This window comes from Amborella trichopoda, chromosome 4 (assembly GCF_054954075.1).
Source record: "Amborella trichopoda isolate Santa Cruz 75 chromosome 4, AtrichopodaSantaCruz75HAP2 v2.0, whole genome shotgun sequence".
In the NCBI taxonomy this organism is placed as follows: domain Eukaryota; kingdom Viridiplantae; phylum Streptophyta; class Magnoliopsida; order Amborellales; family Amborellaceae; genus Amborella; species Amborella trichopoda.
In genome coordinates this window covers 6,463,623-6,474,263 of record NC_142339.1, presented here as the reverse complement: position 1 = coordinate 6,474,263, position 10,641 = coordinate 6,463,623, and the positions used below count along the sequence as shown (strand labels likewise).

Sequence of the window (10,641 nt, the reverse complement as noted above, 5' to 3'; positions counted from 1 at the left end):
ACCCACACGTATCAACATCTCCTACTTGGTGATGAGAGTTGGATACAATGAAATATCATAAAGTCTATACCAATTAATTAGTAGGTTAAACATTTATGAGCATATCTTTGTTATGAGGCTTTTCACGCCAGTGTGGTTATGCATCTCATGACACAAAAAATATCCAAAGATATGTCATGGGGTTTTTCACGCTAGTGCGGCTTTTTCTCTCATGACTAAGACATCAAAGAAAAATATCTCATTTGGGAGTTCCTGACTTAGATATTCCTAAATCTCTTCAAAGCTACTTGCTTTAATAATATTTATGCACATAATCCTTTTGTTAAAAAATCTGCAAACATACTAGATGATGGCAAATAACTTGCAATGGTTTCATCAAATAATATCATAAATGTAATGATAATCAATTTCAATGTGCTTACCTTTGTAACTATATGCTTCATTTTTAATTGATGAGGTGGCACCCTGATTATCACAAAAAATATTAACAGGTCTATCGGCTATATTTAACTTTAAATCATTTATGAATTATTTAATTCAGACGGCATAAGTTGTAGCAATACTACAAGTAGTACACTTGGCTTCTATAGTATATTGAGCTACACATCCTTGTTTTTTATTAGACTACGAAAGACATCCACCTTTAAAGAGGAATACAAGTCCTGAGGTTGATTTTCTATCATCTGGGTCTTTTACAAAGTCTGCAGAGTACTTAGTAACATCAAAATTATCAGCTTGAAAATACAACTTATAATTTTTAGTTTTCTGAATTACTTGAACATCCTTTTTATGGCTGCATATACCTAAGCGTCCTTTTTATGGCACTCAAATCAGGTCCTGAGTATCCTTTTTATGGCACTCAAATCAGGTCTTGTATACAACATGACATAATTTATACATCCTATAGATTGAGCATATGGACTTCTTTTTATTTCAGTTTTGTCACTATCATTTAATGGATACATTTTTTTTGATAATTTCAAGCTTTTACAAATTGGCATATTTATGGGCTTGACATGTTTCATCTTAAATATTTTAAAAATACTTTCTAAATAATTTTCTTGAGATAAGCATAGAAGTTTCGAATTTCTATATCTTATTATCTTAATGCTCAATAAATATGAGGCTTCTCATATATCTTTTATCTCAAAATGGGAACGTAGATATGATTTCGTATGGTTAATCATGCCAATATCATTACCAACTTGTAAAATGTTATCTACATATAATGATAAGATAGTAAAATTGCTCTCACTATTTCCAACATATACACAATGGTCTAATATATTGCTACATAACCAATTTTAGTGATTGTATTATGAAAAGTAAAATACCACTGCCTAGAAAACTGTTTTAGATAATATAAAGATTTTTTAGTTTGTATACTTTGTATTATTGGCATTTAATTACATATCATTTTGGTCAATTTATATTTTACGAATTATTTTTTTCTTATTTTTATTAAGTGTGTCTCATTAAGATGTGTACATGCTCCAAATTTCAAGTAATTTGTATTTGTAAAAAAAAATAAAAAAAATGAAACACTACTGAAAAACTGTGACCGTGCGATAAAGTTTGGACGGTGATGAGGGTAGGCGAAATCACTGTTCATCTTCGCATTTATATATATATATATATATGTTTTTCATATTCTGAATTTTGATATCTTTATTTTTCGTATTTTAGGCAAAATTGTTCTTTTGAATATTTTTTAAAGTCAAATTTTAGGGGAAATTATTTTTAATCATGTGGTGTGGAAGTGTTTATAATATTATTTGAATCATGTTTACTATTGAATTATAATTAATAATTATACATTGATAACAAAATCTTGTATTCTATTAATAATTTATTGGTATTATAAATTATATAATATGTTATTGTTTGTTGTATTATTATTATTATTATCTTGGGTAATCCAGTGGGGAGGACAGATCCTACCCGTTTTTCAATAGATTGCAATAGATGAGGGAGTCACGTTTTGAAGGTGTTAATTGAGATGTCAGCGGTAGGAATGGATACCATGATGTGGTAACTGGATGCAGGAATACTACCACCACGTAATAAGAGTTTTTAAATTAGATGATATTATTGGACAAATTTTAAATTTGTTCTTATTAGCATAGTAAAATAGTTATAAAATATAAACTTTGAGCTCTAATTTCAGCATGTAATGTTATAGTTAGTTAGGTTGTGATAATTAGATGAGCAAAAAGAATTAATAAATATTTGAAGTAATACTAATTTCACTTTATAACAGATATTATTTTTTAAAATCTTATAATATGCAAGTGTTTTTTAATATTTTTTGAATCATTTTGATGTAATATTATAATATTATATTATAATTTAATAATTACACAAACATCCAAATAGGAAAACAACATCTCAATATTTACATACTTTTTCAAATAAATATGTTACATATTAGTGTTAGAACAAATAGATTGCCTCAATATGTTTTCATCTCGGTGGAATGCATGTGCATAGTTGTATAGAAAATTGCCTATATAATGTATCTCTCACTTACTTAAATGATAAATATAATCCGTTAAGTATAAAGTAAGCACGTTAAAAATAAACCAAAATTTCTCTGATTTTTATTTTTATTCATAAATAATTTGTTTTATTTCATATAAGCTTATAAGTTACTATAATTATAGTACACATGAATAAAGTTACTTTATTTATGTTTACTATAATATATTCGTAATTGTGTTTTTTACTCATTGTGTTTTCATCTTACAGTTTTGTATCCCTCAATCTAGAACTATTTATAATCCTTTATTAAATAAAAGGTCATTTATTCAAAATATCCATAAGATATAAACTATTAACGTTTTACCCAATTAAAACTATTTCAACACATAACCATTATGTCAAATGTTATGGGTAGAACGTCAAATAGTGTTCTCTCTCACTGGGTATTTGGATAAATTTCAAAAGATAAAAAAAAAAAATGAGATAAACAAATCAAACATAATAAAATAACTTTCAAATTGAGCAATGTATGTTGGAATCACTAGCAAAGATACATAGAGAACCAAAAGTATGCAAGCTCATACACTCGGGGGATAGAGAGCATAGGTATAAAATCAACATTTTTGTCCTAATAACAAAATTTTATTGCATTTTGAGGAAGAAATAAAACACCAAAAGCTGGATACTACTAAGAAATTGGTAGCCTCTAAATCTCAACCATTAAAAATGGTGAAACCCCAAAAACCCGTGTGGAAATTAAAACTTGTAAATTTTTTAGAACCATTACATCTTATGCTGCCACAACTTTCCCAAGTAATGAACTTCATTGATTCCTGCAGAAGGGAAAGATATATATAAGAAGAATGACAACAAACAATGAAAATAAATAACTTTCAATGAATAAAAATAAAAATGAAATTTTGGAACAATGAAAATAAATAACTTTCAATGAATAAAAATAAAAATGAAATTTTGGATGCCAGGCTTAAGAAACTACCTGAATTCACAAGAGAAGAGGGTGGGTCGATAAGGCCCAAAATCTGAAACACGGTTGGTTGAGTAAGATGCAAGGAATTGACAACTTCGATCTTTCACATTATAGACTATAATCTTGCATTCCTCAAACCGCCGCGATCGAATGAAAAACATATCCTCAACCAAGAGAAAAGGGAGCATACAAAAACAATTGATTTCAGAACTATGGCTTTGTCTCAAGCTTTGAAGATCCAGTTGTATCATCTGAACCCAATTCTTCTCTCCACTTAAAACCCATATTTTTAGTTCCTCCCAATCTGAAATTAGTAGGGCAATGGAGATCCCATCATTCCATGACCGGAGTTCATGGCACTTGGAATCTTCATTCCCAGGAGTTGAGATTCCATCCCATATCTCTCTCTCTAGATCAAAAGTCTCCAGCATACGAGAGTCATTACATAGGGCATACAAGGTATTGCTAGTACATACCATTCTTACATAAATTGTACTAAACTTAGGCCACTTGTTTTGAATTGGTCGCCATTTCCACACCAGTGAGCAAAACATGAACAATTTCAGCTCATTCTTTGAGTGCCCATAAACGAAAATATTGAAATTTTGTGAGATAGGGTTGAAATAGAATCCCATCATACCTATAATTGATATGAAGTCCTCACTAAGCCTAGGAAGAATGATGTATTTGTCTGTTGCAGGGTTACCAACAAAGAAAATTTGATCAGAGGAAGCATAGAGTTTCAAACACACCATCCCGTGGCTACTAGCCATTGACAATGGCGGGTGGTCAGGATGAGATTTAAATGGTTGGGGGTGACAAAAAGAGAAGTGGCTAGAGTTTGGATGAGATTGAAATGGTTGGGGCTGAGAGGAGTAGCGAGAGTTTGGATGAGATTTAAATAGTCGGGGCCAACAAAAAGAGTAGCTGCGAGAGTTTGGATGAGATTTGGACCGACAAAAAGAGTAGTGGCGAGAGTTTGGATGAGATTTATTTATGTGGGGGCGACAAAAGGAGCAGCAAGAGACAGAGGGATCCGGATTGGGATGCTGTAATGTAAGTAATGTAAGAAATGATGCATTCCTGTGAAAGAGGAGAGGTAATGTTGGAGCCAGAGGGGAAGAGGCAAGATAATGGGTTGTGGCGAAAGAGGGGGAAGAAAGAAGTTTGTTCCATGATTTGGAAACAGTTTTAAATCTAAGAACGGATTGAACAGGTAGGAAAGAGAGGATTCCAACCATCGAATCGTGTGGGAGAAAATCAGTACAGAGAGAATCCATGTTACACCTGATACAAACAAAACCACCCTTGTTAGAGCTCATACAAACTCCATTTCTCTTTCTCGATCGGTTGAATCTCTCTTTCTAATATTATAACATATGAAATTATTCTCACTAATAAGATATCAACAATATTATTAACGTCAATAATCCCACAAATTTTGCTGTAAAATTTTGAACTATAATCACAAATAATTAAATTTTACTATATATAGTTTTTCTATTAATGTAAAATAGTTAATACTAAAACAAATAATTTGTTAACTATTCATACTAATAATTCATTATGTATTAATCTACAAGTTTATCAATAGGGAAAAGTTTATATAGAGCCGACGCTCTAAACAATCATATTTGAGCCTACCTCAAAAATTTCACTAGAAGAGGTTGTTTTGATGCCCAAGTATCTTCAAATTGATCATCTCGACATCAAGAACCATGGACATGAGAAAAAAATGGATTTCAAGTTTTGAAAATAGTGCAGTTTGTAACTCATTTTTTGACCATCAATTTTCAAGTTTTTATAGATCTGTCGATATATACTATTTTTAAAGTTTTAAACTTTATAAATAAATATAAAAATATATTTTAAGCCTATCACAAAGATTACCAATAATTGAAACCACATTTCTTGACACTATTTTAAGGTAGGCTCTAATTTGATTGTTTAGAGCCTAGGCTCTATACAAACCGCACCCTTATAAATAACCTGATAATAAACATTATAATAAATAGTTAAATAATAACTCGTAGCTAATACATGTTTTTTTCTTTCTTTTTCTTTTTCTAATAATGGATGGAAGTGAAACAAATATGCATACAGATTATTTATCAATAATGGGCATTAAAAAAATACAACTTGGAATAAAAAATAAGATTTATGTTATTCCTCGTGGTCTCTCTTTTTATGTGACTTTATCCCTCTCTCCCTAAGGGATCCACCAAATCTTGAAATTTTTTTTTCTTTTTTATATATCTTAGCTACTAAATCTTGGAGAACCTCCTAAAATTTATCTCTACCCATATCCCAAAATTCATAGTTGAATAATAAACAAGGTTTTAAAATCAATTTATTCGTAATATTATAGTTAGAAACAAAAATAGTAAAATATTGGTAAAAAGCGGAATAGATATAGTCTTAAAATATTATAGTTAGAAAAAATATTAAAATAATAGTAAAAAATAGAATGGATATATTTTAAAATATTACATAATTTGATTGTAATATTATAATTAGAAAGGAATATATTAAAATATAATATATTAAAATATTACATAATTTGATTGTAATATTATAATTAGAAAGGAATATATTAAAATATACCCAAAAACTTTTAGGGACATTTTAGTTATTTAATTTTATTGAGATATTTTCTCAAAATTGGGTGTCATAATATTTTGAAAAAATTACATTAATATTTTTAGTTTCCATTATTACTAAAATATTGAATACTCTTCATTATTACTTATATGTCCGTTTTTCAGACTTCATAACAATATTTTTAAAAAAGATGAAATCAGGCCAATTTCGATTTTTGAAAAATCAAATGTTTTTAAATTTTTCAGTTTTTCAAGAAGTGTTATAGGTCCTCTGCGTATTCTCGTCTTTCTTTTTTTTCTAATAAAAGAGATGCCACTTTCCATTGCCCAAAAGCCAAAAACGAAAACAAGCTTGTTCTTTGTCAACAAATTAAAACATTAAGTCCAAGGTGCATACGTATAAAGAGTCTTCTCCTCAAACAAAACTATTTCAGGTCTAAAAAGATCGGGTTGGATGGGTTGCACTCGAAATGCAGTGAGAGAGGATAATCCCTTCCCTTCTGTCATTTTCTGTTTATGAAAAACTTAAAAATGGACAATTTCGTTTTTTTTTTAAAAAAATTGTTATGAAGTCCAAAAAATGGACATATCAATAATAACGGAAAGTATTCGGTATTTTGATAAAAACAAAAAGTATTTGGTATTTTGGCAATAACGGAATCTAAAACAAATATTTACATAATGTTCTCTAATATTTTATAGAAAAATTAAAAATAAAATAGTGTAAAGATGTGACAATGTGATTGAAGCCTCTCAACCGTCTTTTCAAAATAGACTGTTGGATAGAAAAAATGTATAAATTTTATGCAGAAGGTGAAATATAGAAAACTTCCCCTCTTATATTACTTCATTTTATAATGGTTTGGAGGAAGACGTGATCTCTGGATAGAGAGGACGCCGTAAGAGTGACATTTGCTCAAAATAGAAGATAGGAACTGAACATGGCGTACAACACATATATGTCATATTTTGTTCATTGATTGCTATTGCAATAGCATGATCATTAACAAATAAAATTTTCAAAATTTTAAATTAATAGTTTTTAAATATCTAAAATGAATAAAATTATCTTTGCCACAAAACTAGAAAACTATTTTTTAATGTAAAATATCGAGGCCTTTAAATTTCATTCATAACTCATTTTTTTTTTAGATAACTCTTGGAACATAAAATAATAATGTAAAGTTCATAAAAATTTCCATTACTTAGAAATAGTTTATGCCCGATTTCTAAATTTGTCCTAATGTAATTTTATACACTTCACATATATTACGTTGATTTCTCAAACAAAAAATTGAAATAAAAATCTACAATAAAAGTTTTTAAAAAATTAGAAGAAGTCATATGGTGACTACTTAGAGGTTTTACACTTCAAAAATAGGTATTACTGGTTTATTCTAATTTCTTGATCTTTAAAAATTGTCATTCTATTTTTATTTTTTTTCTGATATTTTTAATCACTCATAGATCTTAGATATTAAATGAAATAAACAAGGGATTGTATACAATCACTTATAACCATCCGATGTAAAATCGGATAACTTGGGTGTGTCACAAATTTCGAGAACTTTTTTTTGAATTTCGAGCTTGGTCAATGGAATAAATGCAGCCATCCAATTTCACATCACATGATCAAGATTAATTGTGACAACTTGTACTAGTAAAAAGTTTCATTTTATACTAAGCAATACCGTAACAAACCAATATGTAATGAAAACCATAAAACGTGCATCCATAAAAGAAAAATAAACCAAATAAGTAGCAATGCGATAAGAACGATACACCAACGTAAACCCTAACCATCAGCCATTGAAAACAAAAAAAACAGGACATTGAAAACATAAAAACCATAACGCGCAAAGCCATTTAAAAAAAGATTAACATCAATGGACATTAAAAAAATCAATATAAAAACCATAACACTTGCTTGTTTATTTATGGGAAGCTCAGCAGTATGAAGAAATGCATAAAACAAGAAGGCAAACAGGCAGAAGAGGCATAAAACATTAACACAAACAATGTAAAAGAGGCCTACCTTGAATAAAGAACAAGAACCAAAGTCTTGAGAGAGGAAATAGTTACTTTCTTTTTTGGGAGGAGAGAAAGTCGCAATAAACATTGATTTATAAGGAGGTTCAAATGGGATTAGGTTTTTTTTTTTTTGAAGGAAAGAGAGAGAGGGGAGAGGGAGATAAATGCTACGAGAGATAGAAAGAGAGAGATACGTACTCATCTTTAGTGGGGAGAGGGAGAGGGAGAGTAAGAGATTTTGAAATTCCTGAAATTTATGAGTGAATCCCATTTTTAGAGGATAAAGATAATGAGGGAGATAGAATCCCATCTTTAGAGGATAAAGATAATGAGGGAGATATGAGATAGAGAGAGAGAAAATTATCAAATACAAGACTTTTAGAAGATAATGAAATATATGGAGAGAAAATTAACAAGTAGGAGATTTTTAAAAGAGAATGAAATATATGGATAGAAAATTAACAAGTAGGAGATTTTTAGAAGAGAATTTTAGGGATAGAGAATCTTTATAGAGAGAATCAATTCCCTATTTTCAAATCAATTCCTTATTTTTCTTAATAAAAATTAGGAACACAAAATTATAAGAAAGATAATCTTTAGAGAAAGGATTTGAGTTGTTATAAAGAAAGTCAAATGATAAGAAGAAGATTTGAGAGAGAAAAAAAAGGATACATCTTACTCTTTGACTTATCTAATCTAAAGAAATAAAGATAAATCTTTATCGAGAGAATCAAGTCCCTATTTTCAAATCAATTCCTTATTTTCGTTAATAAAAATTAGGAAAACAAAATTATGAGAAAGATAATCTTTAGAGAGAGGATTTGAGTTGTTATAAAGAAAGTCAAATGATAAGAAGAAGATTTGAGAGAAAAAAAAAGGATACATCTAACTCCTTGACTTATCTAATCTAAAGAAATAAAGATAAATAACTTCTTTCCAGGGACTATAGAGGGAGAGAGGAGAAAAAGAAATAGAAAACAATAGTTCTTCCTCTTTTCTTTTCTACTCTCCCTCACCTGTCCCTTCATAAGGTAAGCTTTAAGCATTGTGTTATTTATCATAATCTAAATATTCACTTTTCTTACTAACTTGACAAATACATTATTTGAATTTCTCTCATTCCAAGGTGAGGCCCTCTTAGCTTTTGTTTCTAGAGAAATTTAAGTACAGACCATATTGGCGAGGGTCAACTACAAATTAGAATCAAGTTTGTCCCAAATTACGAGCTGCACTCCGGGGCGTTTTGTGTCAAGGTATCTGTCCGATAACACGAACACCAGACAAATGAGGTTTATATTGTGCAAAGCAAAGCAGCTGTCTGGTGTTTGAAATAACTGACAACTATCTGCTATCCCCAAGATGAGAAATGACGTTTATATTGTGCAAAGCAAAACAAGCGTCCGATGTTTGAAATAACTGACAACTATCTGCTATCCCCGAAACGAGAAATGAGGTTTATATTGTGCAAAGCAAGACAACTGTCCACTGTTTGAAATACGGTATAACTATATGCTATCCCCAAAACCAGCAAACCCCTTCTCCCGCCCAGCCCCTCTCTCTCCTGACCCTCCGACCCCCTCTCTCTCCTCTCTCGTCCTCTCCAATAACCCCATGGATACAGATCTCGTAACCCATCTCTCGGCGTGTTCTTCTTGTTCCTCTGCCGCCTCACTTTATTGTTGCTTGAAACAAGCCCTAAGAACCATATGAGAGAGAGAGCCAGGGGACCATATGAGAGAGAGAGAGAGGATACAAGAGAGATCCCAATAAGAGATAGAGAGATAATAATATCCAAGAAATAGGAAAAGCTATGTAAGAAATAATCTTATCATCTTTCTTTCTTCAATTCGTTAATGTATATACATACATTGGCATCATGGAAAATCTCTCTTTCCATAAAAATGGCAAGGAATTGGTTAGACTCAAAGTAGTTATCAACCCGATGGCCTTGATCATTCATGAGAAAAATCTCCTCCTCCAAGCTTGATGATCAGAAAAACAAAAAAAAACCCAAACTCATATCGCCCTATAAATTCTCTTTTGCGAAGATGTACAAGCCTCAAGGCTTTGAAACAAATCCATGGATTTATGGTCGTCAATGGCTTCAATTCCAACCCCTCAACTCTCATAGAGCTCATTTTCCATTGTGCAATCAATCTTTTAGGCGCCATGGATTACTCCCACAAGCTTTCCGCCAAAGTTCCACTCCTTCATTTTCAACACCATGATAAGAGTCACGATGCTATGAATTACTCCCACAAGCTTTTCTGCCAAAGTTTGGAGCCCGACTCCTTCATTTTCAACACCATGATAAGAGTCATAATGATATGGATTACTCCCACAAGCTTTTTCGCCAAAGTTTGGAGCTCGACTCTTTCATTTTCAACACCATTATAAGAGTCACGATGTTTGGAGAGAGAGGGCTTGCTGGTTTTGAGGATTGTTGGTTTTGGGGATAGAAGATAGTACAACTATTTTGCTTTGCACAATAGAAACCCTACCTGTCGATGTTCGCGTTACCGGACAGAGGGTAACTTGGAA

General features: G+C 30.8%; 1 long non-coding RNA gene across 1 annotated transcript; it reads right to left on the bottom strand.

Moving 5' to 3' along the window:
* Positions 1–2,982: 2,982 nt before the first annotated feature.
* LOC148782227 (uncharacterized) lies at positions 2,983–8,279 on the bottom strand. Its single transcript, XR_016053933.1, has 3 exons — positions 8,105–8,279; positions 3,479–4,756; positions 2,983–3,314 (listed from the first exon to the last, which is right to left on the bottom strand). It is a non-coding gene; the product is annotated as an uncharacterized LOC148782227 (long non-coding RNA).
* Positions 8,280–10,641: the final 2,362 nt, after the last annotated feature.